The 7339-nt window shown below is 43.7% G+C and overlaps 1 pseudogene; it reads right to left on the bottom strand.

Moving 5' to 3' along the window:
- Nucleotides 1-3800: 3800 nt before the first annotated feature.
- LOC106840816 (mortality factor 4-like protein 1 pseudogene) lies at nucleotides 3801-4947 on the bottom strand (annotated as a pseudogene).
- Nucleotides 4948-7339: the final 2392 nt, after the last annotated feature.

Raw genomic sequence — 7339 nt, 5'->3', positions numbered from 1 at the left:
AAAACATGCAAAGGTTTGGGCGAAGATATTACAGAAGACACAAGGAAACGGAAGGCTATTCCATGCTCTTCCAATGGAAGAACGAACATACTTCAAACGTCCATACCGCATAAAGCAGTGTCTGGATTGCATGCAGTCCCAGTCAAAGTTGCAACAATCATTCCCACAGAAATACAAGACAGAATCCTAAACTTTCTATTCAGCAACAAAGGACCCGGAATAGCCATAGGAATCATCAGGAAAACGAACAAAGCAGCAAGTATCACACTTTCTGATTTCAACATATAGGACGAAGCCCTAGGTACGGAAACAGCACAGCCTGGCCCCCAAAATAGGCACACAGACTCATACAACAGAATGAGAGCCCGGAGGCCAACTCACACATCTACTGACAGCGCATTTTCGAACAGTGAGCCTAGAGGAGAAAGTGGAGAAAGGAGAGTCTCCACAAGAAACGGTGCTGAGAAGACTGCACAGCAACAGGTAACACAATGAGAGTAGACCATCATGTTACACCAGACATACGCACGACCTCAAAATGGATTAAAGCCTTGAATGGAATACTTGAAACCGTGCAACTTCTAGGAGACAACCCAGGCAGCTTGCCCTTTGCCATCTGGCTTGGCTGCCTATGTGGAAGAAGCACGTGTCAGTGGGCAAAGGCAACAAAGGAAACAAAAAACAAGCAGGACTCCATCCAATGCAGAAGCTTCTGCCCAGCCAATGACTCCATCGACTCAATGCAAAGACAGCACAACTGTGACAGGCTGTTTGCAAACCACACATCGGAGAAGGGGTGAGTAGCTAAAAGATCCAATGAACTCATACGTCTTCACAGGAATAAAAACAACGAGCCCAATAGAACCTGGGCAAAAGATGGAAACAGACATTTCTCCCAGGAAGAACACTAATGCACAGAGATCGATGCACTGCTGTGTTCACCACAGCCTTACTCCCGATATCCAAGACTTGGAAGCGTCAGTGGTGACCATCAAGAGATGAATGGAAAAGGAAGATCGGCTATAGCCACACGATGGTATAGCTCTCAGCTGTAGGAATGGATGCAGTCCAGCCATTTGTGACCACCAGAATGGCTCCTGATGGTCTTAGGGGAACTGAAGCAAGGCCCAGGGATAAAGTTGAATACCACAGGATCTCATGTACAAGGAGAAGAGGAAAAACGGAGCAACAAAAAGGTAGGACGTGACATGGGATTGGTAGTTCCCAAAGGGAAATGGATGCGGGGATCTGAGGGAGAAAGCGTTGATTAGGCACAAGTGTGATGAGGGCCTGTAATTAGGCTTACAGTGGTGAAGATGATGTAACCTACACAGAAGTCTAAATCTATGAGATTGTAGATGTGAAAAGCTATAGGATGTTATAATGCTGGGTTACGGCAATCAATTCACATAAAATCAAAACTCCAAAAAACGGTGCAGATTTACGGCCTAAGCTTTGGAGGCTGAAAGAGATTAGAGAAGATGAACTTCCAAGGATTAGTGATCACCTCCAAATGCTTAGTGATGCTACAGAAAGGTAGACCTTAGCAAAGAGATGAAGCGGAATACTAGCAAGAGAATATGTTCCATGCTAAACTCATCAACCAAAGGTAAATGTTACCGTCATTCATGTTACTACTGATTCCCTTCACGAATAATGGAAGCAGGCTAACATCCTCCCACGATCAGGCCAAAAGTTGGTCCAGAAGTCCAATTCATTGGCGGACCTGTGATATAGCAGGTAAGTGCCCGCGTTACGCTTGGGCGGCCTGAGCTTCACAGGATAGCACCACGGTTTTGGATCAGATTACTAGCGTTAGGAAATCCAGATTTCACGGTCTGGTGGGCAAAGAGATCACAAAGAAGTAGAAATGGTGAGGGAAACTGAGCAATATGCACCAGAAAAAAACCATGTGAATATTACAATCTATGGACGCATCAGCTACACTTCCCCAAATGATGAAGGAAGGAAACATGTGACTTGCCTGGTGGAATTGTCAGACTGCTAGGAGATGACATGATAAGTGTGCATCAGGGGATTGCCTGAGCAACTTCAACTTGGGAGGGAGTCCATGACTTTCTCTGGGGAAAGTCCACCCATTTCACCATATCCACAAAACATAAGAGATAAAATCTTTGATATTCTTAACGGAAAAAGACTGGTGTGTAGAGGGAATGTAGTAGACCTTTCAAAGTTCGAGGAGAAAGTTAGAAACCGACAAGAAATCCAGAGAAAGGAAAACTATCCTACCTGGAAATGGGGAGTGGTCAGACTGGTATGCGATGGCTCTGAAACACTGTGTGCATGGAGGTTGTCAGGACAACTTAGAATTCTGAGGGTGTTTATGAACATGTCACCCAAGATGGCCACATCTATACAGTCCGAAGATTGGCCATTGTGTGGCTATAGATCGTCTTCCTTCTCCATTCATCACTTCATGGGCACCACGTAGGCTTCCAAGTCTTGGATATTGGGAATAAGGCTGTGGTGAACACAGTGGTGCATGGATCTCTGAGCATTAGTGTTTCCAAGTTCTTTGGATATATATGCCACAGAGGAATAGCTGGATCATATGGTAGATGGATTCTGAAAATTCTAAGGCAATTCCACAGCACTTTGGGTAGTGGCTGCACCTGATTACACTCCCCCCAGCAATGCAGCAGGCTTCCCTTCTCTCCACCTCCTCTCCGAGACTTGTTGTTCCCTGTCTTCATCCCTATAGCCATTCTGACCACTGTGAGCTGCTATCTCATTGCCGTTCGTATTTGCATTGCCAAAGACTTAATGATGATGAACATGTTTTCATACAGACTGTTGGCCATCTTTTATCTTCCTGGGAGAAATATCTCTTTCCATCTTTTGCCCACGTTTTATGGGGCTCATTGTTTTTTTATTGTGGAGACATATGAGTTCATTGGATATTTTGACTAATCACCCCTTCTCCGATGTGTGGTTTGCAAACATCCACTCGCAGTTGTTGTGCTTTCTTTGCATTGAGTCGATGGAGTCGTTGGCTGTTCGGAAGCTTCTGCGTTGGATGGAGTCCCGCTTGTTTCTTGTTTCCTTTGTTGCCCTTGCCCAGTCACACATGCTTCTTCCAAATAATCGGCTAAGCCAGATGGCAAAGAGCAAGCTGCCTGCGTTTTCTCCTAGAAGTTGCATGGTTTCAAGCCTTCCATTCAAGGCCTTAATACATTTCCAGGTGGTGTGTGTGGCTGGTGTAACATCATGGTCTACTCTCATTGTGTTACATGTGGCTGTGCAGTCTTCCCAGCACCGTTTCTTATCGAGACTCTCCTTTCTTTTTTTTTTTTTTGAAATTTAAAGAAAAAATTTATTGAAGATCTTAAAAACAATTCCTAGAAGATTGACTTTTCCAGAAAACTGCAGCTACACAATGCATTGCGTCTATCATGTTAAAACGTGCATTAGACACAAATACAAAAACCATGAAACAAGCCACCATTCTTCAACAATCTTAGCAAAGATAGAATGCCTAAGAAACGACATGGATGACTTGCAAAGGATGGGCTCTTTACTTTAAGCACCATTTAAAAAAAAGCACAAATTGGTGAGTGTGTTCAGTTATATACACTGAATTGAACCTTTGGCACTAGGAATCAGAGCATTTTGTCATATAGCATTAACACATATTATAAAAGTGCGTAGTGTCAAAGGAATAGAACCACCAGTATTCAAAAGCAGCTTTGTCAACTAGGCAATAAAACACTCTACAGTATGTCTCTCCATTGTCCATCATGAATACACTGGTAGTAACTTTGAAATGAAAAAAAAAAAAGGAGCTGTAACCCCTTTTATTTTCTCTGTTTAAAATCAAACAGAAAACAAACAAACATCAATTCTGTTATACACTGACATTTTCAAAGTACATCATTTGTACAAGAGAAGGACTAAGAACAAAAATGTGTTTACAGAGATCCAAACATAAGTGAGTGTCAGCGCCTCTCACACAGCTTTCCGGTGGTACTCAGGGGGAGCCACTTCATAATCGCTGGCACTAAACAAAGTTGCAGAATTCTTTGCCAGGTATGTGAGGAAATCATGAAGATAATTGAGTAATAAAGCAAGGCTCTTCTCATCCAGAGGTGTATAGGCCAACATTGCTCCAATTCGTACAAATAATCTCAGTAGATGTGGCGCTCCATACACCTGAGACATGGGAGCATCAGGGTGTTCTCAAGGATTTCAGCATACTGTGGTCTCTCAAATTTGTAGAATAGCTGAGAGCCCAACATTACATTGAAGTATTCCTTTATCCCTGCCACAACTTCATTAACAGCATACTCCTTATTGTCTGTGTTTCCTCGAGATTTCTTATAATTTGCATAATCCTCTAGAATGGAATCCACATTCTTCTTGGCAGGAAGATAAAAAAGCTGTTTTTGCCGGGTAATTAAGTCCCAGTCATCAACAAGCCATGGTTATAGTTCTTCAGGAATCTTGACTTTAACTTCAACTCTGTTCACGAATGTTTCCTCATTTTCAACAGTAGGATCTACTCGAGCCCTTTTCTTGAGAGGAGGCTGAGGTGTCTCACTGGTACTGCCACCATCTCCATTTCCAGGTGTTTTCTGCTTGTTCTTTTTTGTTTTCACTTCAACGTTTTTCTGCTGCAGCCCAGATGTCTTCTTTCCTGGAGCAGCCCCTCTCATCTTCCCCTCTGCATATTGCTCCTGATTGGCTTTTTGAAGTTCTCGCTGTTTCTGCAGATTGGTGTCCACGTATTTGAGTACTCGGCTTTCTGGAACCCATTCATCCCAATTTTTATTCCAACCACTGTAATGTATAAAATATTTCACTTGCTTGTCCTTTATGGCAACCTTTACACACTTTGCTTCATAAAGAAGAGGTCCATGAAAGCACAGCACTCGCTCACCCTCCTGGAATTTAGGCTTCGGGTCCTGCTTCGGTGCCATTTATCCGAGACTCTCCTTTCTCTGCTGTCTCCTCTTGGCTCCTTGGTCTAAAATGGGCTGTCAATATATGTGGGAGTTGACCTCTGGGCTCTCGATTCTGTTCCTTGTGTCTGTGTGCCTCTTTTTGTGGCCAGCCTTTGCCGTTTCAGTACCTAGCAGTTCGTCCTATATGTGGAAATTCGAAAATGTGGTACTTGCTGAGTTGTTCGTTTTCCTCAGGATTCCTTTGGCCTTCCCTGCTCCTTTGTTGCTGGATAGAAACTTTAGGATTCTCTCTTCTATTCCTGTGGGAAAGATTGCTGAAACTTCGATGGGGCTTGCGTGGAATCCAGAGATTGCTTTATCCAATATGGACGTTTCAAGTGTGTTCGTTCTTCCATTTGAAGAGCGGTGAATAGACTTCCTTTTCCTTATGTGTTCTTTAATTTCTTTGCGCAAAGCTTTCCAGTTTGTTGGTCCTTGTTTGTCTCTTCTCCTTGTAAGTGAGCTCCTACGGTACTTGAGTTTCTCCCTGCGAGCTGTTTCACTTCCAATGAAACCCTCAAGAACCATCCTTCTGGTCACTAATGGCTGGATTCTCTCTTTTGTTATGGCTCAGAGATATGCCATTGTGTTCATAAAGCCCAGCTTCCTTCTCCAATCTTCTTTCTCTATTCGTCCTTCTGCCTTGATGGGCATCAGGGCGGCTTCCCAGTCTTGGATAACGGGAGTAAGGCCAGGGTGAACACAGGGGTGCACATATATCAGTGCACAACTTCTTCGAAGGTCTTTGGATAAACCCGCCACTGAATAATAGCTGGATCATATGGTAGAATCCATCTACCATGGATGGATTCTGACATGTCTGAGGCAATTCCACACTGATTTGCATCGTGGCTGCACCAGCTTACACTCACAGCAGCACTGTAGGAGTCTTCCCATCTCTGCAGCTCCTCTCTGACACTTGTTTCCTGACTTTTTACCTATAGTCATTCAGACCACAGTGAGCTGCTATCTCACTGCCATTTGGATTTCAATTGCCCTGAGTCTTGATGATGATTAACATGTTTTCATACACCTGTTGGCCATCTCTATCTCTTCTTGGGTGAAATCTCTGTTTCCACCTACTGCCCTGGTTTTAATGGGCTTATTTTTTTTCTCTTGTGGACACATATGAGTTCACTGCATCTTTTGGCTGTTCACCCGTTCACCGATGTGTGGTTTTCAAACATCCTCTCCCAGTGGTTGTATTGTCTTTTCATTCAGTCGATGGTTTCCTTGGCTGGGCAGAAGCTTTTGCATTTGATGTAGTCCCATTTGTTTCTTGTTTCCGGTGTTGCCCCTGCCCAAGCAGACATGCATCTTACTTATAGGAGGCTAAGACAGATGTCAAATAGCATGCTGCCTAGGTTTCCTTACAGAAGTCTCGTGGTTTGCAGTCTTACATTCAAAACTTTAATCCATTTTGTGTTGGTGTTTGTGCCTGGTGTAACATCGTTCTCTACTCTCCTTGTCTTACATGAGGCTCTGCAGTTGTCCTAGCACCGTTTATTGTAGAGAATTTCCTTTCTCCACTGTCTCCTCTTGGTTCTGTGGTCGAAAATGGGCTGTCCATGTATGTGTGCGTATACCTCTGGGCTCTCGATTGTGTTCCATGGTTCTGCGTGTCTGTTTTCATCCCAGCCTGCGCCATTTCCAATCCTATTTCTTCATCCTATATGTTGAAATGAGAAAGTGTGATACATTGAGCTTTGTTCGTTTTCCTCAGGATTCCTTTTGCCATCCGTGGTCTTTTGTTGCTGGATGTGAACTTTAGGATGCTCGCTTCTATCTCTGTGAGAAATATTGCTGCAACTTTGCCTGGGACTTCATGTAATCTAGAGATTGCTTTATCCGGAGTGGAGGTTTCCAGTGTGTTAATTCTTCCATTTCAAGAGCATGGAATATCCTTCTCCTTCCTTGTGTCTTCTCCCATTTCTTTCCACAAGGTTTGCTAGTTTTTGATTTACCAAGCTTTCACCTGTTGGGGCGAGGTTATTCCTAGGTATCTAAAGCTTCTCACTGACATTTTTTTTTTGAGGTTCAATTTTCCTATTCTTTGCAACTTTTAATTTGCTTCCTTTTGACAGAAGTTTATCGCTGTTCTCACATCTGATGACAGTGCTCCTGTATTTGCTAAGGAAGAGTGGCCCTGTCTATCGTCACTTCTCATCTGCCTCTACACTCCTTCCCACGTCTGCCACAGAATGGTTTGGCCAGTGGTGAAGAGGTTTACCCCCAGTATTCCACCCTGTCAACTCCAGGCTTCCGACCCAGAATGCACGGACTTCCCCAATTCTCCACTGGCCGGCCCCTTTCATATTCCTTTGGCAGCCTGCAGTTCAGTATAATGTGACTTAAATATGCTACTTCAGCCCAAGTCT

Source organism: Equus asinus, chromosome 28 (genome assembly GCF_041296235.1).
Source record: "Equus asinus isolate D_3611 breed Donkey chromosome 28, EquAss-T2T_v2, whole genome shotgun sequence".
Classification (NCBI taxonomy): Eukaryota; Metazoa; Chordata; class Mammalia; order Perissodactyla; family Equidae; genus Equus; species Equus asinus.
This window is presented reverse-complemented; position numbering and strand designations above follow the sequence as displayed.